At 44.0% G+C, this 27517-nt stretch overlaps 1 protein-coding gene across 1 annotated transcript in view; it reads right to left on the bottom strand.

Moving 5' to 3' along the window:
- LOC122797757 (transient receptor potential cation channel subfamily A member 1-like) overlaps positions 1-27517 on the bottom strand; it is a 1751748-nt gene that overhangs the window by 914349 nt on the left and 809882 nt on the right. The window lies entirely within an intron of this gene.

Genomic DNA, 27517 nt, shown 5'->3' with positions numbered 1-27517 from the left:
GTTTATTGGCCATTTGGGCAGTGTTTCCATCTCTTTCAATCTTCTGGTTTAAAAGCCTGCGTTTGCGCTTGTTTCCCACCTTTCCTGTAACTAGTCTAGTCTCGATACAGATTTGCAGTATCCAAGACTGCTTGTAAGCTCCTGAGCCCCCCAAGCCTTTCTGTGTTGGAGGGAAGACTTCTAGCTTATCAGTGGGAGTGGTAAGCACTAGGTAGCCTATCTAGCACAAGAGTGGTTTCTGGCCCAGAAATTGTAGTTTATTCGCCGTATGGGCAGTTTTTCCATTTCTTTCATCTTTCTGGTTAAAAGCCCACGCTTGTGCTTGTTTCCCACCTTTCCTGTAACTAGTCTAGTCTAGATACAGATTTGCTGTATCCAGGACTGTTTGTAAGCTTTTCAGCCCCCCCCCAAGCCTTTCTGTGTTGGAGGGAAGCATTCTACCTTATCAGTGGGAGTGGTAAGCACTAGATAGCCTATCTACCACAAGATCTAGGTACAGATTCTTAGTTTTAGTACTTGAATTTGCTTATTAGTGCTCAGAACTTGTTCAGAACTTATTGTTAGCACTAAATAAGCTACAAATTACTGCACCACTTAACCTTCCTCTATACCTAGAGGAAAACAGTTTTTGTACTTACTTTCCATACTTGCTTAGAGAAAAATTGCTTTTTTACTCACTTTCCTCACTTGTCTAGAGGAAAGTAATGTTTTATTCAGGCATGTCCTGGAATCAGCTCCCAGTGTTCTCTCCTGTCTATCTGATGAATCTGGGCATCTTGAGGCAATGTAGCAATTGCCTCATGTACAAAGACAACCCTCTCCTCCTCCTACCACCCAACACCACAGCCTGTGAGAGATGCACTTCTCTAACCAAACTGGAGGTAAAGTTCTCTCCAACCAAGACTAAACTTGACAGTCAAATGGAGAAGGTAAACACTTGCACCACACCACACTCACCACATAACCCACTAAACCTACACCACCAAAACCCACACATAGAAACACAAAAACATTTGCAGAGGCTCTCAGTAATAATCTGCTCAAGCAACAGAGAAATCCAAAGCAGAAATGCAAGCATCCTCCACACACCAACATGATCCAAATGACACATAGCCCACAGACTCAGTGTGCCAATAAACCACAGTCCATAAGGCAAATCAATGTACCCAACACACTAGTCATAGGTGATTCTATAGTCAGGCACACTGATGTCCCATTCACCAGGCTAAACAAGGAGAAGGTTACTTTCAGTTGCCTGTCAGGTGCCAGGATCCGCCACATAACCCACACTCTCAGGTCACTCCACAACAAGTACAAATAGGACTCTGTCATTGTCCATGTTGGTGTGAATGACCTGAGATGTACCTCCCTGGACTACATGAAAAGAGACATGGAAGAGCTCTCCGATCTTGTAGCCCAGGCAGGTATGACCCTAGCCCTGAGTGACATCCTGCCATTGCCCAGAATGATACCACAGTACAAGGACAAAATGATTGACTTCAACAATTGGCTTAGCTTCTGGTGTCATTCTAAGGGGATTCAGTATCTGTCTGCCTGGGACGACATGGTTGGCAGACCACAATGCTTTGCCAGAGATGGCCTGCACCTGTCGCCCCTGGGATTCCGGATACTGGCTAAGGGTCTTGCCACCCCTATAGTGCCTTTTTTAGGAAAGGTTCAAATGACAAATTCACCAAGCAAACAAAAACTGAGGGTAAGGCTACTCAATGCTAGAAGTCTAAATCTTAAAATGCACTCACTCGAGGCACTCCTTAAAATGGAGAACATCGATATCTGTCCAGTGACTGAGACCTGGTTCAAGGCTCCTGCACCCCTGCATTACCAGGCTATAACTCACACCACACTTTTCGGCCATCTAACCTGGACCAGAACACCAAAGGTGGAGGTGTGTCCATATTCATTAAGGATATCCACACCTCCAGGCTAGTTGTGCAGCATAATGCATCCAAGTGCAACTAACTCTGGGCAAAACTGCAATCCAAACTGTAGCTTGCTACAGATCCCCTACCATGCCCCAGGATTCCCACTCCTCTTTTCTTGATAAACTGGAAAATATTAGGGTTCAACCAAACACCCTAATAATGGGTGATTTCAACTACCCCACCATTAACTTAGAAAACTACTCATGTACTAACTCCTTCACTCAATGCTTTCTGGAATTCATAAATTCCAATGCCCTGGATCAACTTATCCACACCCCCACCAGGGGCAACAATATCCTTGAGCTAGTCATTACCAACATGACTGACCGGTGTTCCACACCTGAAGTCAACTCCTTGTTGGTCAGATCTGACCGTAAGCTAATCACCCTAGTTATCCACATCCCACCCCCACCCACCATTAAGGAAACCATGGTAAAAAATTTCTCCAAAGGCAACTTCATGCTTCTTAAGACAGAGGTGGTGAACTTCATGACACCCATGCAGATGGACAATACAGTTACAACTGCTGAACCCTACAGAAATGCACTCTATAAGCACTTGCACGAGTGCAAGGATTGTGCTATCCCAAACACAACCAAGACACTATCCTCCAAAAAAAGGATTCCAATCTGGTGGTCCCCTGCCATAAACAAACTCTACAATGGAAGGAAGAAAGTGTTGCAAAAGACAGTAAAATCCTGTGAGTGGAGGAGCTCCCTGGTCAGCCTCAGAAAGAAGCTGAGATCCCTTATAAGATCCTCCAAAGCTAGTTATGAAAACAAAATTGCCACTGATTCTAAGGGCAACCACAAAGCATGCTATAGCTATGTCAAGAATCTTAATGGCAACACCCAGATCTAGTCTGAGTTACAGCACAACGGCATGAAAATTACAGAACCAACTGATATCACCAACATCCTGGCAGATAGGTTCAGCGCTAACTGTACCCTCCTCTCACCCCCTGAAGGGCCCATATCTATACAGGAAGAAGGCAGAGTCCCTGTAATCACATCTACAGAGGTAAAAGCTGCACTCCCTAAAACCAAAAACACAGAATCCATGGGACCGGACAACATCCCAGGCTGCATTTTACACGAACTTCAGAATGAACTGGCTCCCCACCTAAGCACCATGTTCAATCATAGTCTCACGTCAGGCTTTGTGCCCACTGAATGGCACACAGCAACAGTTATCCCACTCCACAAAGGGGAAGCCACCACTGATCCTGGGAACTATCGCCCTATTAGCCTGATGAATGGAACGTATCATCATGGAACTCATAAACAAAGACATTGGTAACCTCCAAACTCTGGAGCCCACCCAGTTCGGGTTTGTGAAAGGCAGATCATACCTTCAGAACCTGATTGACTTCTTTGAGGCAGTCACCAAAGCCGTAGATGAGGGTAAGGTGGTTCACACAGCCTGTCTTTACCTTGCCAAGGCTTTCAACACCATCCTTCATTCTGGAATTATTGCTAAACTTACTAAACTAGGTATAAATCCCTACATCACAAGATGGGTTGCCAACTGGCTCACTGACAGAACCCACACTGTAAAAGTTACAGACAGCAAATCTGAATTCATACCAGTGACAAATGAAGTACCACAGGGCTCAGTCCTGGGACCTCTCCTGTTTGGTATCTACTTCTCTGAAGTACAGGCTAACACAGAAGGCCTCTGGCTAACAAAGTTCGCAGATGACTGCAAACTAGGAGCCATAGTCAAGTCCCCAAATGATGTGGACATCCTACAGAAGGGCCTCAATGAGACAGATGCCTGGTGTCAGAGGCATGGTCTCAAGCTCAATGCTAAAAAGTGCATTGTCATCCCCTTTGGTAAAAACTCTGTACCCATGAACTGCTACATAAAAAGCAGTCTACTTAACGCTGAATGTGTGATAAGAGACCTTGGGGGCCCAGGTGGACAGTAGTCTCTCATTTGATAATCACATTGCCACAGTAGTCAGGAAATCCTTCTATGTGGCACACCTCATCACAAAAAGGTTCTCATCCAGGAAAAAAGAGGTCATTGCTCCCCTCTACTCATCACTCATTAGACCCTTTATAGAGTACAATGCCCCTTTTGGAATGTACCTCACAAGACATCTGCAGCAGCTGGAAAGGCCACAGAAGTACCTCACAAAGAGGATTACTGGCCTCAAACAGATGCTCTACACTGATCATCTCAAAATTCTCCAGCTTTACTCTGTAGCATATTGTCTACTCCGAGGAGATCTCTGCCTAACATATAAAGCTATGTTAAATCCAGAGCTGTTGGACATACTACACCTAAAGAAATCCCAATCCCTCCAAGCTACACACTCTAGGGACGTAAACCTTGTCACCACAATAAACAGGACATGCTGGAGGGATAGATTCCTGTCCCAGAGACTTCCTATACTTTGGAAGTCAAGTCAAGTCAAAGTTTATTTATATAGCACCTTACAGACATAAAAATGCCACCAAAGTGCTTTACAAAATAATAATAATCAAAAAACATAAAAAACATATAAAATTAACAATAACTAAAAAGATAAAAAACAAATAACATAGAAAGGAAAACATTACCAATCATTTCACATCATTAAAGGCCAATTCATAAAAATAAGTTTTAAGATTTAACTTAAAAATTGCCACTATATTCATTTAGAAAATCTAACAACTGGCTATAGACACATCTCTCCATCACTTTACTTAAAAAAGGAAGCTTAGAGATTGGCCTATAATTAGACGGTACAGATGCATCAAGCCCAGGTTTCTTTAATAGTGGATGAATGATTGCCCTTTTAAAATCAGTAGGCACAACCCCAGAAACCAAACTGGTATTAATTATTTCCAACAAAACTGGAGCTATTGTTGAAAACACATCCTTTAAAACTCTAGGAGGTAAAACATCCTCAGGAGAACCACTAGGCTTTGCTTCAGACAACAATTTGGAACAAGCTACCCATCTAAGTCAAGCAAAGTTCCTCATTAGCACTCTTCAAGAAAAATCTTAAAGAATGGATGGGAAATAGGAAATCCACCCTGGGGCTCACTTCTGTGGCTCTGCTCAACAGGGGCACAGGAAATTAACTTTCTTGGGTGGCATAAGCCAGGGAACCTTGTTGGCTAGGCTTTTTTAGGCCCTTGGACCGATAGACTAGTTCCTACCTATGAACCTATGGCTCACATATGACATTACTGAAGTGCGTGTTGAACAATACTGACTGTGAAAATGCTAGGCCAGTTACTGGGATGTTGTACATATCCATATCTTAATTATGAATACAACTGCGATATACCTTGTTGACTCAGTAATGTGAGAGACCTATACATGGTATTTGCATAGTAAAATACTGTTGTAGATGTGTGTGTTGAACTACATGTGATATACTTCGCTCATACCATTAAACTGTCCAGAGTTATGCACACTGACCATATGTGTGCCTGGGTCACTATAAGATCGACAAAAACACTAAAGATCGAACGGCTTAGAAATCAAAAATACCATTCTTGGGAATCACTATTGTGAGATTGCAGTACAGTAAAGATCAGAAAATTTGCCCTTTCTTCACTGTAGTGTGATCTTGGAGTTGATATATATAATAAGCAGGGGTGTGTGGGGCGTAAGCCCTCACAACCTCTTTTGAAGAATGGCATTTTCGATTTCTAAGCTGATTAATCTTTAGTGTTTTCTTCGATCTAATAGGGACCCGTGTGTCTCATATTTGTAGTCATTTACTCATAGAGTTGTGTTATGTCTGGCAAATCATTGGCAAATCTGTGAAGACTAACATGACAACATCTCCTTTTTTTTCTTCTGGATGTTCCCTTTAGGGGTTGCCACAGTGGATCATCTGTTGCCATTTCTGCCTGTCCTCTTTTGTCACACCAACCACCTGCATGTCCTCTCTTACCACATCCAGAAACTTTATGTGAGGCCTTCCTCTTTTCCTCTTACCTGGCAGCTTCATCCTTACCATCCTCTTCCCAATATACTCAGCGTCCCTCGTCAGTTCGTGTCCAAACCAATGTAATCTTGCCTCTCTGGCTTTGTATCAAAACTGTCCAACATGAGCTGACCCTGTCATATACACATTGCTAATCCTGTCCATCCTCATCACACCCAGTGCAAATCCTAACATCTGTAACTCTGCCACGTCCAGTTCTGACTCCTTCCTTTTTGTCAATGCCACTGTCTCCAACCCATATAACATAGTTGGTCTCACTACCCTCTTGTAGACCTCCTCTTTCACTTTTACTGGTACTCGTCTGCCACAAATCACTCCTAACACACTTCTCTACCCTCTCCATCCTGCCTATACTCTCTTCTTCACCTCTCCTCTACAGTCATCATTACTCTGAAATGTTGATCCCAATCATTTAAACTCATCCACCTTTGCAAACTCTACTCCCTGTAGCCTAAACATTCTGCTATCCTCCCTCTCATTCTCACACATATTTTGTCTTAGTCCTGCTGACCATCATTCCTCTCCTCTCTAGAGCATATCCCCACCTCTCCAGGGTCTATTAAATCTATTCCCTACTCTCAGCACAGATCATAATGTCATCTGCAACCATCATAGTCAATGGGGACTACTGTATGATTCTGTCTGTCATCCTGTCCATCACCATTGTAAATATGATATGGCTCACAGCTGATCCCTGATATCATCCCACTTCCATCTTAAACGCATTTGTCACTCCTACCACAGACCTCACCATCACACCACCCTTGTACATATCCTGTACCACTCTTACATATATCTCTGCCACTCATGACTTCCTCATACAATGCCACAACTCCTCTCCAGGTACCCTGTCATATGCTTTCTCTAAGTCCAGAAAGACACAAAGCAACTCCTGACCTTCTCTGTACTTCTTCACCAACACTCTCAGAGCAAACATTGTTTCTGTAGTTCTCTTTCCTGGCATGAAAACATACTGGTGACCAATACTCATTACCTCCCTGCTTAACCTAGCTTCCATTACTCTTTCCCATAACTTCATGCTGTGACTGATGAATGTTATCCCTCTGTAATTACTACAGCTCTGCACATCAACCTTATTCTTAAAACGGTACCCAAACACTTTCTCTACACTCCTCATGCAACCTCTCACTTTCCAAGATATCATTAAACAATCTGATTGAAAACATCACTCCCATTTTCCCTAAACACATCCATGCTTCCACAGGTATGTCATGTGGACCAACAGGCTCTCCAGTATTCATTCTCTTCATAGCTATCCTTACTTCCTCCTTGGTAAACCACTGCACTTCCTGATTGACCATAACTACATCATCCAACCTTCTCTTTCTCATTCTCTTCATTCATCAGCCTCTCAAAGTACTCTGTCCAACTGCTCAACACACTCTCCTCACTTGTGAGTATGTTTTCCTCATTATCCTTTATCACCCTTATCTGTTGGACATCTTTCCTAGCTCAGTCTCTCTGTCTAGCCAATTAGTACAAGTCTTTGCATCCCTCCTTAGTGTCCAACCTGTCATACAACTCTTCATATGCCTCATCCTTAGCCTTTGTCACCTCTCTATTTGCCATGCACCTCATCTCCTTATACTTCTGTCTACTTTCCTCATCTCTCTGACAATCCCACTCCTTCTTCCCCAACCTCTTTCTCTGTATACTGTCCTGTACTTCCTCAGTCCACCATCATGTCTCTTTGTACTTCTTCCTTGATCCACGTCACACCAAGCACCTTTCTAGCCATCTCCCTTACTAGCTCTAGTGTACTTACCCAGATATTTGGCAAATCTTCACTGCCACCCATTGCCTGTCTTAACTCTTCCCTGAACTTCACCTCACAATCACTCTTTTCCAGTTCCCCCCATTTGATCCTGGGTGCTGCCCTCACACTCCTCCTCTTCTTGATCACCAACGTTGTCTTACAGACCAACATTCTATGCTGCCTAACTGCATTTTCCCCTGTCACCACTTTACAGTCTCCAGTCTCCTTCAAACTGGCCCTCCTACACTGAATATATTCCACCTGTGTGCATCTTTCTCCACTCTTGTATGTCACCCTATGCTCCTTCCTCTTGTTATAGTATGTATTCTCCACAGCCATGTCCATCCTTTTTGCAAAATTCCCTACCATCTCAACATCTACATTCATTTGCTTAAGACCATACATGCCATCACTTCCTCATCCCCTCTGTTCCCTTCACCAGCATGCCCATTGAAATCTTCTGCAATCACCACTCTCTCATCCTTGGATACAGCCATCACCACGTCATCCAACTGACTTCACATTTCTCTTTCTCATCCATCACACAACCAACTTGCGTAGCATATGCACTAACAACATTCATCATTACATCATCAATTTCCAGCTTCATAAACATCACTCTATCTGACACTCATTTCATCCTCCAAAAACACTCTTGGCATACTGTTCCTTCAGGTTAACCCCTACCCCCTTTCTCTTCCCATCCACACCATCATAGCACAATTGTGACCTGTCTCCAGTACACCTAGCCATACTCCCTTTCCATCTGGTCTCTTGCACACACAATATATCAACCTTCCTCTGGCCATCATATCAGCTAGCTCTATCCCTGTACCAGTCATACTGCCAGCATTAAAAGTTCTTACCCACACTCCTAGCCTTTATCCTCTCTTCCTGCCATATGAGTGTTGGACATCCTCCAGGGTATGTTGGTCAATGCAAAAGCTACTGTGCTATCGAATGACTCAAGCGTGTTACAGCAATATTAAGACAGTGGCATCATTTTCTCCCATTTCCCTCTATGTATGTGTGGTATCCTGCAGATGTCCTGCTCTGATGGGTTGAGAGGGATGACTGTGCAGCAAGAGTGTGAATACAGTGTGCCATACTGACATAGAGCAGACATGTATGTCAGGTATTACCTGTGCACATGTCAGGTGTATCTGGCTGCTTCATAACAACAGACATGGGATGCAAAATGCCTGGTAAATAAGCTGTACATGTTGTACATGTGTGTAATCTTAGTTACTGTGCATCCAAAAGAGTGACATTTCTACAACTCCTAGTTGTTGTATTGCCCTGACAAAGCCATGGGTACTACAATAAGCATGATTATCTGCTTGAAATTGGAAAGGTGTCCATGCTGACTACAAATAGCTATAGGAACACCTACATAGCTGTATGGACTCAGCAATACCTTACTCGTAAAACCTGTCTCCACAAAAGTAGAGTAATCCCCTGTGCTGGAAAGCAGCAATACTCAAACCACAGACTTGGTCCCTATGTAGGCTGTAAAGTGCAAAGTAGGAGCAGGCACCAACTTGGCATCAAGTCAGCCTTTGTCTGAACAAGCATATAAGGTCACAGATGGATTACTGTAAGGCTAACTATGAGTACAATTGGACACATCCACCAAGGCCAATCACAAGGCCATCTTCACTTATGTCTGAAATCTTAGAGGCAACAAACCAACCCACCATGTAATGGTGGTCAGTCAGACCACATACACACACAGCATAGCTATAGCCAAACTTCTGCAGATAGGTGTAGGGCAAACGTCACCCCCCTGGTTCAGCATCACTATAGGTGGATATTCACAGCACCTGCACCCCTCCACTCACGACCAGTGAGCAGGTACATATTGCCCACTGAAAGGCAACAAATGTAAGTATCTATGGGACCTGATAACATCCCTGTTCGCATCCTACGTGAACTCAGGCATGTGCTCCCAGCTACATTACACACTGTAGTCACACAAAACCTCAGCACCATCCACACCCCATCCACATGGAAGATGGCCAATATCATCCCTCTACACAGACATGAATGAGGAATAGAGGATGATGCAATTAACTGTCCCTCATTGGGGGGAATATGACACATCAAAATCAGGAGTGCAATGCAAGCTGATACTGTGCTGATAGATTATAGGGGTATGGTGTGGTTTTGAGTGGTGGCTACTGGTATTCAATGTAGATGTGCAGGTTCTGTACATACTGTTACCAGATGTATGAGAGCCTGTGATGTGATTCCCTCTTTATGTCTTCCAGGTGCAATGTCACATCAGTGAAGGTCACCTTCCTCAGTGGCTGAAAAAAATATAATCATAGAAGCCATACTACAGAACCATGACATAATGTTTGGCCGGAGCAAGGAAAATCTGCAGGAGGGGACCTCCCTGTGGGATGACCTTGTCCACATGGTAAACAATGTCGGCCTGCACACACACGTACATATGAGCAGGTCGGTATCATGTAACTGACCGCATACACCATGCCCAGCAAAGGGCTGCTGCCGTGGCCAGGGACCACACAGTCCAAGGTGGAGGCCCAGCCATGCATGCCCCACTGACACCAACCAAGGAGCTCCTTGCCAACCTTGGGGCACCCGTCCCAGTAAACCATCAAGGTACAGACCCCCACATGCTGGAAGTGGGTTGCTCCCAGACAATGGACGAGGAGTGTGCAGGTAAGGCCCCAGTGGGGATTACTAGACTAGTATAGCAGACATACTTGTATCTGTAGAGTATGTACATGCATGTGTCAGTTCAGATTGCAGTTCTGAATGGGGTTTTCTAATGCACAGAAGTGCACCTCTATGGTGAAGGACAGAAAATTGTGTAGTACTGGGAGTTGTACTGTAAATGTGCAGACATGCTGCATCCATCCTGTACCAATGTCTCATGTGAGTCTGCTGACAATACCTCTCTCCCACAGCTACCTAGGTCACTCCAATCTGCATGTGGGACAGCAGCCTGAAGCTGGTGAGTATGGAATTGTTCTATTGTGGTTTGAAAATACCCCAGGCATGTTAAGGGCATGCAATTTACCATGCACACAACTGTCACTCATAGCCATATTGCTTTATGTGCATGTTCACTTGTGATGGGGTTAACTGCATTGCATCACAATGGTCACCACAGGGCCTGTCTGAAGAGAATGTAACATTCCTGTTGCATACCTCACAACCTGTCAGTGCAAGATGTCTGGACAGAGACCAACAAAATGGGGTGACAAACGGCCTAAGGTAGGTACATGTATGAAACATTACTTTTATACAGTGCATATAAACAGTGTGCACACCCCTGTTAATATGCCAGGCGTTTGTGATATATAAAAGTTGAGATCAAAATATGTCAGTCCACACCTTTTCCAACCTTTAATGTGACCTATAACATGAACAATTCACTTTTAAAACCAACCAATCTGTTGGGCACCAAATATGGAGTATACAAACCTTACAATAAGCTGGATGCATACATGTGCACACCCTTCAAATAACATTTTATTGCAGCAGCTTGTGATTTACTGACAGCATTCAGTCTGCTTGGGTACACACCTGTCATCAAGTAAAAGCACTCTGATTAATACCAAATAACAGTCTGCTGTCCAAGTAGGATATTCATGACATTTGCTCAGTTGCCTGCAACAGCAACAGCCATGGCTTGCAGACAGCTTACAAAGCAGCAAAGGGATCTCATATTTGAAAGGTATCAGTCAGGAATACTGTATGACAACCTTACCACAGCATTGCATACACCATGGAACACAGTAGAGAGACAGTCATCAAAAGGTGGATTGCATATGAGACAGTGCTGTTGAAATGAACCTAATGTCCTTCCAAAACTGATGAAAAGACATGTCAAAACCTGATCAGGGAGGCTGTCAGGAGACATACAGCAGTACTAAGTGAGTTGCAGGAATCTCTTGCAAGTACTGGTGTTGTGTACTACATGTGAGAACAATCTCCTGTATTCTGCATAAGTCTGGCCTATGGGGTAGGGACAGAAGATGGAAGCATTTCCCCACACCAAAAAACATCTAGAGGTGGATACAATTTGCAATACAGCACATCAAGTCTCCCAAAGGCATGTGTGAAAATGTGTTATGGTGCAATGAGACTATAAATTGACATCACAGCCACAATACCAAAAGGTATGTGTGGTGCACAAGCAACAGCTCTCTTCACCTGAAGACCACTATCCCCATGGTGAATCACATTGGTGGCACTGTCCTGCTGTGAGGATGCTGTTCTAAAGCCAGAACTAGGCCTGTAGTCATGGTGGTGGGAATTCTGAACAGTTCCTAATAACACTCATGTCTGGCCCAAATCCATCAGGCGTCTGCAAGAATGCGGAGGATGGGGAGGGGTGTTAGCCTTCAACATGACAAAGACCTGAAGCATACATCCAAAGCTAACTAAGAATGGCTCCAGCTGGATACACTCATGGTTATGGATTGGTCCAGCCAGAGCCTAGACCTAAACCAGATAGAAAAACCCCAGTGTGACCTGACAAGGGCTGTAGACCTGAGCTGCCCTTGCAATCTGACAGAGCTTGGGGACCTTTGCAAGGAAGAGTGGACAAATAATGCCAAGTCAAGATGCGCCATGCTGATAGACACCTTCACAAGAAGAGTGAATGCTGTAAGTCACTTACAAGGTGCTTCAACAAAATATTATTTTAAGGGTGTGCACACTTATGCAACCACCATATTGTCCATATTTCATTCATTATATTTTACAAGTAACACATTTATTTGTTTATCGATTGGATTGCACAGTTCATATGTCACATGAAAGGTGGGCAATATTTTTGAATGCATTAGTGTAGTCTCATTTTATATATTACAAGAACATGGCATGCTAACAGAGGTATGTACACTTATCATATACACTGTAGGTGTAGAAGGCTGGTGGTGTAACAGGATTTGTGTGGCCATACATTTACTGCTTTTTTGAAGGTCTGAAATTTAAATGTATATCATTAATTAGTGACGTCACTTCTTAGATCATCCCATTTATTTATCAGACAAACACAGGGGTTATGAGAAACAGAGCAAATATATGAGGCAGACAGCTACACATTCTGCAAGGATCTGTACAGTTGTGAGGTTTGTTCTGTAGTAGTTGCCACTGCGCTATACAGGTCAACAGCAGTGATGTGTACATGGGTGCAGTCTGTGTTGGGGAAGGCCAATCACCTACTAACACTACTCACGTATCCCAGAGCTCTATATTGTTAGTTACATGGAGTAAAACTGGCTGCAATGCATGATGTTGAGGGCTGTGTGTCATGCATGTCACCATTTGGGTAGTGGGAGGTCTGTGTAACAGATTTGTGCCACATCACCTCTGTGTGTGTATGTGTGTGTGTGTGTGTGTGTGTGTGTGTGTGTGTGTGTGTGTGTGTGTGTGTGTGTGTGTGTGTGAGTGTGAGTGTGAGTGTGAGTGTGAGTGTGAGTGTGTGTGTGTGTGTGTGTGTGTGTGTGTGTGTGTGTGTGTGTGTGTGTGTGTGTGTGTGTGGGCATGTGTGTATGTATGTGGGCATGTGTGTATGTGTGTGTACCACCCAACCTTAAAGTGCAGGTATTAATGTACATATGTTCATAGGTTCATAGGTAGGTACTAGGCTATTGGCACTTGGGCCTATATAAGCCTAGCCAAAAAGGTACCCTGACTTTTGCCACCCAAGAAAAATTATTTTCCTGTGCCCCTGTCGAGCAGAGCCCCAGAGGTGATTCCCGGGGTGGATTTCCTATTTTCCATCCAATCATCAAGATTTTTCTTGAAGAGTGATAATGAGGAGCTTTGTTTGATATAGATAGGTAGTTTGTTCCAGAGTATGGGAAGTCTCTGGGACAGGAATCTATCCCTCCAGCATGTTCTGTTTATTGTGACAAAGTTTAGGTTCCTAGAGTGTGTAGCTCAGAGGGATTGGGATTTCTTTAAGTGGAGCATGTTCAACAGCTCTGGGTTTGACATACCATTGTATGTTAGGCAGAGATTGCCTCTGAGTAGGCGATATGCGACGGAGTAAAGCTAAAGTTTTTTGAGACAGTCTGGGTAGGGCATCTGTTTGAGGTATTTCTGTGGCCTTTCCACTTGTTGTAGATGTCTTGTGAGGTACATACCAAAAGGGGCATTGTACTCTATAATGGGTCTAATGAGTGATGAGTAGAGGGGAACAATGACCTCTTTTTTCCTGTATGAGGAACATTTTGTGATGAGGTGTGCCACGTAGAACGATTTCCTGACTACTGTGGTGATGTCATTATCAAAGGAGAGACTACTGTCCATCTGTGTCCCAAGGTCTCTTATCAAACTTTTCAGTGTTAAGTAGACTATCACCTATGTGGTAGCTCATGGGTACAGAGTTTTTACCAAAGGGGGTGACAATGCACTTTTTAGCATTGAGCTTGAGGCTATGGCTTTGACACCAGGCATCTTCTCAGTGAGGTCCTTTTGTAGGATGTCCACATCATTATGAGTTTTGATTATAGCTCCTAGTTTGCAGTATTCTGCGAACTTCATTAGTCAAAGACCTTCTGTGTTAGCCTGTACTTCAGAAAAGTAGATTCCAAATAGGAGGGGACCCAGGACTGAACCCTGTAGTACTCCACTTGTCACTGGTCTGAAGTCGTATTTGGTGTCTGCTACTTTCACAGTGTGGGTTTTGTCAGTGAGCCATTTGGCATCCCATATTGTGACATAGGGATGTATACCTAATTTAGTGAGTTTATCTATAATTCCAGATTGGATGATGGTGTCAAAAGCCTTTGCGAGATCTAGATAGGCTGTGTGAACCACTTTACCCTCATCTACAGGTTTGGTGACTGCTTCAAAGAAGTCTATAAGGTTTAGGAGACATTATCTGCCTTTTACAAACTTGAAATGTGTAGGGTCCAGAGTTTGGAGATTACCAATGTCTTTGTTTATAAGGTCCATGATGATATGTTTCATGGCCTTGCAGACCAGGCTCATTAGGCTAATAAGGCTGTAGTTCCTGGGGTCCATGGTGGCTCCTCCTTTGTGGAGTGGGATAACCATTGCTGTGCACCATTCAGTGGGCACAAAGCCTGAGGTGAGGCTATGATTTAACATGGTGCTTAGGTAGGGTGCCAGTTCATTCTGTAGTTCATGTAGAACACAGCCTGGGATGTTGTCAGGTCTCATGGAGGCTGTGTTCTTGGCTTTGGAGAGTGTGGTTTTTCCTGTGCAGCCATGATTACAGGAACTTTGCATTCTTCCGGTATAGAGATGGGCCCTTTAGAGGGTGAGAGAGGGGTAAAGTTAGCACTGAACCTATCTGCCAGGATGTTGGCAATATCAGTTGGTTCTGTATATCTAGTGCCATTGTGCTGTAACTTAGAGCAGATCTGAGTGTTGCCACTGAGATTCTTGACATAGCTATAGAATGCTTTGTGGTTGTCTTTAGAATCAGTGGCTATTTTGGTTTCATAACTAGCTTTGTAGGATTTTATGAGGGGATCTCAGATTCTTACTGAGGCTGACCAGGAAGTTCCTCCAATCATGGGATTTTACTCTTTTTTTTGCAACAGTTTCTTTCTTCTGTTGTACAGTTTGTTTATGGCAGTGGACCACCAGATTGGCTTCCTTTTTTTGGAGGATAGCATCTTGGTTCTGTTAGGGATAGCATGATCCATGCACTCGTGTAAGTGCTTATAAAGTGCATTTGTGTAGGATTCAGCAGTCGTACCTCTATTGTCCGTCTGCATGGATGTTGTGAAGTTTGCTACTTCTGTATTAAGAAGCGTGAAGTTGGCTTTGGAGAATTTTTTTACGGTGGTTTCCCTAATGGGGGGTGGGGGCGGGATGTGGATGTCTAGGCTGATTAGCTTGTGGTCGGATCTGACCAATGAGGAATTGACCTCTGGTGTGGAACACCGGTCGCCCATGTTGGTAATGACCAGGTCTAGGATACTGCTGCCCCTGGTGGGGGTGTGGATAAGTTGATCCAAGGCATTGGAATTTATGAATTCCAGAAAACGTTGAGCAAAAGAGTTGGTACATGAGTACTTTTCCCAGTTAATGTTGGGGTAGTTGAAATCACCCATTATGAGGGTGTTGGGTTGTACCCTAATATTTTCCAGTGTATCAAGAAATGAGGAGTGGGAATGCTGGGGCATGGTGGGGGATCTGTAGCAAGTAATAAATTGGATTGCAGTCTTGCCCAGAGTTATTTGCACTTGGATAATCTCGGATGCATTATGCTGAGCAACTAGCCTGGAGGTGTGGATATATTTAATGAATATGGACATGCCTCTGCCTTTAGTGTTTTGGTCCAGGTTAGGTGGCCGAAAGGTGTAGTATGAATTATAGCCTGGTAATGCAGGGGTGCTCTCTGGAGCCTTGAATCAGTTCTTTGTCATTGCACAGATGTCGATGTTCTTCATTTTAAGGAGTGCCTCGAGTGAATGCATTTTGATGTTAAGACTTCTAGCATTGAGTAGCATTACCCTCAGATTTTGCTTGCTTGAACATGTTATGGTGGTGAATTTGTCATTTAAACCTTGCCGAAAAAAGGCACTATAGGGGTGGCAAGAGCCTTAGCTAGTATCTGGAATTGCAAGGGCGACAGGTGCAGGCCATCTCTGGCAAAGCATTGTGGTCTGTTGATCATGTCATCCCAGGGAGATAGATACTGGATCCCCTTAGAATGACACCAGTTGCTTAGCCAATTGTTGAAGTCAATCATTTTGTTCTTGTACTGTGGTATCATTCTGGGTGATGGCAGGATGTTACTCAGGCCTAGGGTCGTATCTGCCTGGGCTACAAGATCGGAGAGCTCCTCCATGTCTCTTTCCATGTAGTCCAGGGAGGTACGTCTCAGGTCATTCACACCAATATGGACAATGACAGAGTCATATTTGTACCTGTTGTGGAGTGACCTGAGTGCATGCATTATGTGGTGGATCCTGGCACCCAACAGGCAGCTGACAGTAACTTTCTCCTTGTTTAGCCTGATGAGTGGAACATCAGTGTGCCTGACTATAGAGTCACCTATGACTAGAGTGTAGGGTAAGTTGTTATGCCTTATGGGCTGTGGTTGAGTGGCACACTGTGTTTGTGGGCTATGTGTCATTTTGGCTGTATTGGGGAGTGGAGGTTGTGTTTATGCTTCGGAGGTCTCTGTTGCTTGAGCAGAGTTTTAATGAGATGCTCTGTGAATGTAGGTGTGTGTTTTGTGTTTCTATGTGTTTGTTTTGATGGTGTAGGCTTTGAGGGACTATGTGATGAGTGTGGTGTTGTGCAAGTGTTTTCCTTCTCCTCTTGACTGTCTAGTCCAGCCTTGGGTGAAGAGAGCTTTGCTTCCAGTTTGGCTATATAAGTGCATCTCTCACAGGTTGCAGTGTTGGGTGGTAGGAGGAGAGGGTTGCTGTGTACATGAGGCAATTTCTGCATTGCCCCAAGATGCCCAGATTCATCAGGTAGACAGGAGAAAACACTGGGAGCTGACCCTTAGATATGCCTGGATAGGTGCTTATTTATTAAGTACTAAAAACTGTTTTCCTCTAGACAAGTGAGGAAAGTTGAGTACTGTAGTAATTTGTATCTTATTTAGTGCTTACAATGAGTTCTGAACAAGCGCTGAGCTCAAAGAAATAGATCTGAGTGCTAAAACTAAAAAACTGGCTAGGTCTAAGGGAAAATTTAAAGAGCAGACTTTATGGCACCAGGAATAGTTTAACCCTAGGTACACGGCAATACATGATTTAAACAAATTAACCAATTATCCAGTAAAAAGCTAAAAACTGAGCCCCATTCCAGCAGTCTTCAATCAGACATGTTGCAACTGCACACTCCTGCCACTAGGGTGTAGGGGAACCTTCTCCAAAAAAAAGATGGTCTGGATTAATGCTCAAGTTATACAACCAAAGCTAGATTCAGCAGGTCTGAATTTAGTCTATGTTACAGCATACAAGGCGTACAAATTTCAGAAAGAAACAGTTCAAATAAGCAGGCACAATAAGCCTTTAACCAGAAACTCCCAGCTCAGAAGGGGAGAATCTACCCTCTCCTCCCACAAGAGTGCAGACCACACCTTCTTAATGTAAAATAACTGTCCCGAAGCCCAAGTGCTTAAACCAGAACTAACACACTTTTACAATAACAGACACTAAGCCTTCAATCAGCATCTCCCAACTTAGAAGGATGTATGCTACCTGTGCTGCCACAACAGTGCAGACCACAAACCTTCTTAAAGTAAAACAACTGGTCTGAAGCCCAAATTCTTCAACCAATGGCTTAGAATAACAGTTACAATTTAATCAGGCTACTAACAAGCAGTAATAAATGCAGCAGAATAAATGCAATTAAGTACTTTTAAGAACAAGCAGCAAAAGCAAAATAAAGTAATAAAGTAGGAAGAAGCACAAATACAGTAAAAGCAGATGAATAAAGTGCATGCCTTCCCCTCACAGGTGACGATGGGGTTTGGGGTCCTTCCTGTTTAGAAACTGATGTCAGTGTTTCTGCAGACTCTGACAATGATTATAGTAGTAGTGAGGTACAGGTGGGTTTGTCAGGGGCTGAATATTTGCCATTGGTTGGCATCCCACTGTTCTCCACACCATCCCTGCACACAGTGACAATGCCCACACAGATGACAGACAGTTGGCAGGTGCTGGCATGGAACAGGTTAGTGTGGTCACTATGGGAGTTGTGAGTGTAGACACTGGCCATAGCCAGAGTGCAGGTGAGGTCCCACACAGGTGAATGGTTAGGGGTGCTCGCACGAGGACTGCTCATCAGGCTGCTGTCATAAGTGCCACAGCACATGTCACCAGACACATGTTTCAGGCTGTCATGGATGCACAGGCACATATTGAATGCAACACCCGACAAATACTCAGGGTGGTGGATGCAACTCTTCCTGATTCATGTGGTAACATACATGACCTTATTGAGGCCACACATCAAAATACTGAGGTTATGAATAGATTGTGGGGTGAGACCTTAGCAATCCTCAACCGTGGCATGTCTGTGCTAGAGCTTGTGGTGGGAGATGGGCATTGGCCATGTGGACATAGGCCAGCACCAACAACAGCTGAGAGTCTATGGGGCCATGCACCTTCACACTCCTATAGTGGCTTTGACACCAGCACTACCAAAGGGGGGGGCTTGCTGTCCACATCACACCAGAGTAGGCCGTGGGCACTTGGTCCTGGCCAGTCCCATCAGGTACATGGATCCAGCAGACAGCAGTCAGCATCAGGAAGCAATACTGCATCTGGCCTGGGGCCTGGTGGTGCCAGTGAGACCCCTGGCAGGACCATTTCCCATGTCCATGGCCAGTCAGTGAACTGGACAACCTGGCATGTACGGTCCATAGCTGTCCAACATTCCCCTGTGAAGGGCAGCCACATGGCATGACTGTGTACACACACACACACACACACACACATACATCTGTATCACAAGTAGGTCACCTTCAGACACACACAGCAGCTCTGCACAGCCCATCTACTGGACACCCCTCCAAACACACACACATATGATGTCAACCATATGGCCCAGTCTAGGCCTCTGGAAAACCCACACCACCGCCTGTGCATATAATGATACCTGTGCCACATCCCTGTCATCCATACTATCGATTCAGGGACATGCTAATATGTGTCTGATGCACAGTGTGAATATAGTACAGTGTAGCTATGTAATACTGTGTAAGGTGCTGTCTGCTTGCATTTGTAATGGGTACACATGCATGTGTATGTAACTTATTAGCCAGGATGCATTACTGCTGTTAGTACCACTGACTGAATGTAGTCTGACATGCTGCATTCTGTTTGTGTTCCAGGTGTCTGTGTGTCTGTAGGCTGTGGTCCTGCAGACATTATCAAGATGGAGTATGGCAGAGTGGGAATACACTGATCATGTCATAGGCAAGGTAAAGCTTTATAAGTACATGTACCAGGTGTGTATGCATGCAACAGTGTGTGAGGGACACTGTTGTCAGACAGTGTGACCTTGCATACCTACCCCTTGTCACAGACAGTTAGCCTTCAGACATGTCACCTCAGTGTTGTGTAGTACTACTGGCTCATACATACATAACAGGTTACTGCAGTGCTGTCAGCAGGTCCCTCACAAGCATAGCCATTACATTAACTGCAACATATTCAGCTGTCAACACCTTTTGACCCTGACATTTCTTTCCCATACACTCTACCCTGATGTAAGATACTGTGTATGACAGGTTTGTGGTATGTATTCCTGAGTTCACAGGGTGGAACAGGGAGACAAAATGGTATATCCTTTGCATACACACAGTAAGGACTGACACAGAGGATGTGCATACAGTAACACAAACACAGTTGCCAATAGACAGATTAGTAAACCTACATATCCACTTTGATGTACTGTAGTACTACATACACATCACATACCCCACATAGATTATATGCATGGGACATAACCCACTACCTCTTACAACAAATCATGTTGTGAATGCCTTCATGGATGGTGAGATAACCCACTAGAAATAGCATATGCAGTCATGTATTGCTCCTACAAGCCTGGACAAGTGATAGGGTAGCAGACATTGTATCAGCATGATGTTTCAGTCAGGTATGATACCTGATGCTGGCATGTGTGTCACTACACTCACTGTGGCTGATTTGGCATCAATATCACATACAGGGGCATTGTTAAGGGGCACAGACCACATATAGCTTGCAAACATCTGGATATTCCATAGACATCTGTACAGAGGACTGGTATGGCCTGTACAATGGTTTAACATGCTGCATGTGAGGCAGATGCCGTTACCATACTATATAAAGTAATGCCATTGGGAGGTGGTAAACAGGCGTGGATGTTAGACACATCAAAATGGTATAAGCCAAACAGGATATGATCCTCACCCAAACACAGTTGCCAGTATTGAGATTAGAATCCCTCCCTATTTAGCTATACTGCTATACTACTATAGTGTTATACAGTTATCACACTCATCACAGAGCTTATATGATTTTGCATAGTACCAAGGTGCTTCTAAGGTGAATGACATCAAAAGGCCTAGTAAAGTAGGGTGATGGGAGTATACAGGGTGGTACACAACTCAAAATTGTATAACCCACACAGTATATGATTCTCACATAAACACACACACACACAAACAGTTACCAGTATTGTGATTAAAACACTACCTATCTAGTTATTTCTACTATAGTGTTACGCAGTTATCAGACATGCCATGGAGCTTTTAAGATTACACCTTGTCCCAAGGTACTTCTAAGGTGAATGGCATCAACAGCCCTACTAAAGTAGGGTGATGGGAAGTGTACAGGGTGGTACACAACTCAAAATGGTATAAGCCACACAGTATATGATTCTCACCCAAACACATACAAACTTACTTGTCCATATTGAGATTAAACCCCCTACCTACCTAGTTATTTGTACTATAGTGTTACACATTTATCGCATGCACTACAGAGTTTACTGGGCTAACAACTGGCCAAAGGTGCTGATAAGGGGAATGGCATCAGCAGCACTGATAAAGTATGGAGTGGGTGGGAAACATATCAAAATACTTATTCCTACAAACATACACACTTACTCACCCACACACATATATGCCGGATCTGAGAGTAGAACCCCTGCATATCTAATTATTTGTACTATAGTATTAAGCAGTTACCACATGCACATGCACTACAGAACTTACTGGACTGACAACTGGCCAAAGGTGCTGATAATTGCACAGCTGAGGTAAACTATTACAGGTGCCAGAAAGTCAGCCTTCAGTTTTTCCCTTAGATCTTGCTACTTCTTTCTCTCTCTCTTGCACTTTAACTAGCCTAATAGTTTTGCACTTCAACAGGTTTTTGTATCAATAATTCTAGCACATCTGAGAGCCATAGCAGTAGCCGTTCCTTATGGAATTAGCTCCAGTACTTAGTAGCTATGACCACCCCTCCGGGCATGATTAAAGTGCAGTTCTTTGTGCTTTCACCCATTAACCTCATGTACTTGGGCATTCTGAGGCACTGTTGCAATTGCCTCATGTACACAGGCAACCCTCTCCTCTAAACTCCCAACATTCAGACTTGTGAGAGATACCCCTATATCACCAAATTGGAAGATATGTACTCTCCAGCAAAGACTGGACTAGTTGGCCAAGAGAAGAAGGTCAACACCTGCACCACACCCCATGGAACACATAGCCCTCCAGAACACCCACTATCACAGCTCTGACATGCAAACAAAAAACACACATGTACCTTCACAGAAGCACTCAATAGATATTTTCCCAAACAGCAGAGACCACCAAGACAGACACCCACTCAACCACCACAACACAGCACAAACCACAGGACACATATCTCACCTACACAGTGTGCCCCTCAACCTAAACCCCTATGGCTAACCACCTTGCCCAATACAGTAATCACAAGTGACTCAATAGTGAGGGACACAGATGTCCCACTCACTAGGTTGAATATGGAGAAGGTAACAGTCAGCTGTCTATCAGGTGCCAGAATCCAACACATAATACACCCAGTTAGGTCACTCCACAAAAACTACAAGTATCACTCTGTCATTGTCCATGTGGATGTGAATGACCTGAGATGCACATCCCTGGACTACATGAAAAGAGACATGGTGGTGCTCTCAGATTATATGATCCAGGCAAGTATGGCAGTAGCCCTGAGTAGTATATTACTGTCACCCAGAATGATACCACAGTACAAACAACAAATGATTGACTTCAACAATTTGGTTAAGTTTCTGGTGTCATTCTCAGGGGATCCAGTATCTGTCTGCTTGGGATGACATGACTGACAGACCGCGATGCCATGCCAGAGATGGCCTGCATCTGTCACCCCTGGGTTTCCAGGTACTGGCTAAGTCTCTTGCCACCCCTATAGTGCCTTTTTAGGTGGTGTTCCAAATCAAATTACCACCATAACAGCTATAAATAAATGCAATCTGAGGGTCATGCAGCTCAACACTAGATGTCTAAATCTCAAGATGCAGTCACTCATCAAAATGGAGAACATTGACATTTGTGCTGTAACGGAGACCTGGTTTACAGCAGCAGACAGCACCCCTGCACTATGAGGCTATCACTCATTTCACACCTGTCAGCCCCAAAACATGGACCACAGCTCCAAAGGTGGTGGTGTCTCCATATTCATAATGGATATGCACACCTCCAGACTAGTATCCCAGCATACTGCATCTGAGATACTTCAGGTACAACTGACATTGGATAATAGTGCAATCCAGGTCATAGCCTGCTATAGGTCACCATCCATGTCACTAGACTCTCAATCTACATTCGTCAGCACCCTGGAATCTATGAAGGTCCAACCCAGCATTCTCATACTAGGAGACTTCAACTACCCCTCCATCAACTGGGAAAAGCACTCAAGCACCAATACACTGGCCCAACATTTACTGGAATTCATCAGTTCCAATGCCCTGGACTAGCACATTCTGACCCCTAGTAGAGGAAGCAACATCCTTGACCTGTTCTTATTGCTAACATATGGGACCGATGCTCAACAACAATAGTCAAGCTCTACCTGATCAGATCCAACCATAAAGTAATCACCATGGAAATCCAATTCACACCCACACCCCTCACAAAGGTAACCATCTTGAAAGACTTCTTCAAAGCTGACTTTGGACTCCTAAAAACAGGGGTGGCTAACTTCACAGTACCCATGCCAATGGAAAACAGCTGCATGACTGCCAAATCATACACAAATGCACTGTACAAACATGTACATAAATGCATGGAACTAGCCATACCCAACAGAACCAAGGTACTTTTATCCAAACACTGGAGGAGAATCTGGTGGTCCCATGCCATTAATAAACTGTACAACAGAAGGAAGAAACTGTTGTAGAAAAAGGTAGAGTCCCAAGACTGGAAAAACTCCCATATTAGCCTCAACAACAACTTGAGATCCCTCATGAAATCATCTAAAGCCAGCTATGACAGCAGAATTGCAGCAGACACTGAAAACAATCACAAAGACTTTGATAGTTATGTCAAGAACCTCCACAGCAATAACCAAAAGTGCTTTGAGTTACTGTACAATGCTACCACCTATACTGAGCCAAGAGATATTGCCAACATGAGTGGATGGGTAACAGAAAGTTCACACCAGGGATCACGCCAACAGCACTACTAGACAGGGGCAAAGGGTACTAGCCACTAGTACAAGGGTCTAAGGAACTACTAAAGGGGTGGTGAATACTGCACAATGTGGCTGGGCTAATATATGCCTTCGGGCAGATAGCCCAGTACCAACCTATGAGCCTATGAACATTCTTGCCAACACACTCAGTGCCAGCTTTACCTCTCTTCCCCCTAAGGGAATGATCACAATGCCAGAAGAATGCCAAGCACCCAGCATTACTGCAGCCCAGGTTAAACCTGCATTGTCCATGGGCAAGAATACAGCTTCCATGGGAACCAAAAATATCGCTGACTGTGTTCTACATGAACTACAAAGAGACCTGGCACCACATCTGTGTGCCCTGTTCAGTCACAGCCTCACCTCTGGCTTTGTCCCTCCCAAATGGCAAACTGCTACAGTCATCCTTCTGCATAAATGGGTAGTGAATACAGACCCTGTGAATTATTGGTCCACTACCCTGATGAGTCTGATATGTACAGCTATTAAGCGCATCATCAGGGACCTGATCAACAAATATATAGGTAATCTCCTAACTCTGGACCCCACATAGTTTTGCTTTGTGAAAGGGAGATCATGCCTGCTCAACCTGGTTGACTTCTTTGAGCCAGTCACCAGGGCTGTGCATGATGGTAAGGCACTGCATACAGCCTAAATCAATCTGGCCAAGGCGTTTGATGCCATTCCTCAGTCACGAATTACTGATGAACCCACCAAACTAAACATCAACCCCTATATGAAAGGAACTCTTGCTGATCAAGTTCACAGATGACTGCAAGCTGGGAGCCCTCAATAACGCCACAAGTGACGCAGACATCCTATAGAAAGGCCTCACTGAGACCAATGACTGTTGTGGAAACCATGGCCTGGAGCTTAACACCACAAAAATGCATCATCATCCCCTTTGGTAAAAACTCAGTTCCCACTAAGTACCACATTGATGGCAGCCCACTGAACACTGTAGGCATTATATGAGATCTGGGGACACAGGTTAATAGCAACCTCTCCTTCAACCACCACATTGCCACTGTGGTCATGAAGTCCTTCTATGTGGCACATCTCATTACCAAGGGTTTTGCATCCAGAAATAAAGAGGTCATCGTCTCTGTCTATTCTCCCCTCATCAGACCAATCATAAAGTATAATGGCCCATTTGGCATGTACCTCACTAGACACCTGAACATCTGGAGAGGCCACAGAAGTACCTCACCAAGAGTATTCTAGGCATTAAACACATGTCCGACACAGACAGACTCGAAAGTCTCCAGCTATTCTCTGCCTCATATCACCTACTTAGAGGCAATCTCTGCTTGACTTACAAATCCATGTATGACCCAGCTCTTTTAGAAATGCTATATCTAAAGACATCCCAATCCCTCCACACCACACACTGCAGAGACATCAACCTCATTACTACAATCAACACAACATGCTGGAGGGACAGGTTCCTCACCTAGAAACTGCACATGCCCTGGAATAGACTTCCCATACATGTCAAGCAGAGCACCTAGCTGACTCTGTTGTAGAGAAATCTTGATGAGTGGATGGGAAATAGAAAGTTCACCCCAAGGATCATTCCAGTGGCTCTACTTGATAAAGGCACTACAATGACAGGGCACATCTATGGGCTAGACTTGTAAAGGCTCCAGGGCCATTAGTCTAGTACACACTTATGAACCTATAAGGGGAATGACATCAACATGAATGATAAAGTAGGGCAGTTGCTGGGAAACTTAGCAAAATATTTCTTCATACAAGCATACACACTAACATACACACTTATATACCCACACACACATTTACCAGATCTAAAAGTAGAACCACTGCCTATGTAGTTATTTGTACTATACTGTTATGCAGTTATCACACATGCTACAGAGCTTACTGGGCTGACAATTGGCCAAAGGTGCTGATAAGGGGAATAACATCAGCATGAGTGATAAAGTAGGGCAGTGGGTGGGAACTTATCAAAATACTTCTTCTTACAAACATACACACACCTATACTCCCGTGCACACATTTGCATATCTGAGATTAGAACTCCTGCCTAGCTAGTAATTTATACTATAGGGTTATGCAGTTATCACACATGCTACATAGCATATGGGGCTGATAACTGACCAAAGGTGCCAATAAGGGGAATGGCATCAGAAAGACTGATAAAGTGAGGCACTGGGAACTATGGGTGGGAATGTCCTAAAACTGTTTCACCCACAAAGAAAGAAACACACACTCTCTCACTCTTTCATACACAACTGTCTCTCTCACACACACACACACACACACACACACACACACACACACACACACACACACACACACACACACACACACACACACACACACACAGTTGCCAGTATTGAGATTAGAACCCTTACCTATTTATTTGTATTATAGTGTTACACAGTTATCACACATGCTACAGAGCTTATTGGGGTGATCGGTGTCCAATGGTACTTATAAGGTGAATGACAGCAGCAGATCTTGTGAAGTAGGGAAATGTAAAGTGTACTGAGTGGGAACAGTCTCCTAATACTTAGATGTACAGACATACATGCACACACACACACACACACACACACACACACACACACACACACACACACACACACACACACACATGTGATGTGATATTATAAACCCAACCTCAGTACTGTTACGCAATGAGGCTCTCCTTCTATGCTGGCATGAGCAATTGTTTACAATTGGTATGCCACTGTCCACAGCAGGACATCGCTGTATACCATTCAGGGTATCCATGTGTGTGACTCCCTCTGTCTGTGCCACCCATGTGTCTCTCTCTCTCTCTCTGTCTATCAATGTCAGTCTCTCACTTCCCCACATCTATTTGTGTGTATGCTTGACATATATTGTTATCTGTTTCCCATATATATGTGTATGCATCTCACACAACAGATGCAGATATATCACATATGGGCCACCTACAGCTAGCTGAGGGAAATCCTGTCTGATGTGTGTATGTGGGGACAGTTGAGGTATACATAGCTGTCTCTATGCACAGACATATATACACAATACAGTCATATATTCTGATGTGGGCTCCAACATGTCCTGTGATTCTCTAAGTGTAGGAGCATGCTCAGTGTGACCTTCTATAGTTCTATTGTCTATAGAGGGGGACTCCATTCCAGAGATAGGTGTACTCTAGTCCAGGGTGTTGTGTGCTACAGCCATACCTTTCAGGAGTACACAGGACTTTCCTCTGTGTACTTGGTTTGTTTAGTAGACATTTTCTGATATATCAGTAATCTGACACTGCAATGTATCGTGTCATTACCTAGTTCCAGACATCCTCAGATCATCACAGTGCTTTACCAGAGGAATACTAGTTGTATGATGCCTAGGACAATATTATGAGGGCAGCTATGTACATTCTTGGCCAACAAGACCATTTATGAGGTGTGCCTATAGCCAGTTTAGTAATAACATGCTGTGTAAACAGTCTGGCAACCTGTTGATATACTGGCTGGGGATCTCCTGCTTGTGTGGTATCTTTTTAATCTGAGATGTCATATCCTTGTATGGGCATACCTCTCACCTCTACATTTTTGGCAGGTTGTCCAGGTGTTTGACTAGAGGTTTCATCCTGTCTACGTAAACTTGTGTTTTATGGCAAGTTAGTTACATATAATTGAAGAGTGATATT

The sequence above is a fragment of the Protopterus annectens genome, chromosome 3.part1 (genome assembly GCF_019279795.1).
Source record: "Protopterus annectens isolate FY-2018-M chromosome 3.part1, PAN1.0, whole genome shotgun sequence".
NCBI lineage: Eukaryota > Metazoa > Chordata > Ceratodontiformes > Protopteridae > Protopterus > Protopterus annectens.
Note: the sequence above shows the minus strand (reverse complement) of the source record. Positions and strands in the feature narration are given on the sequence as shown.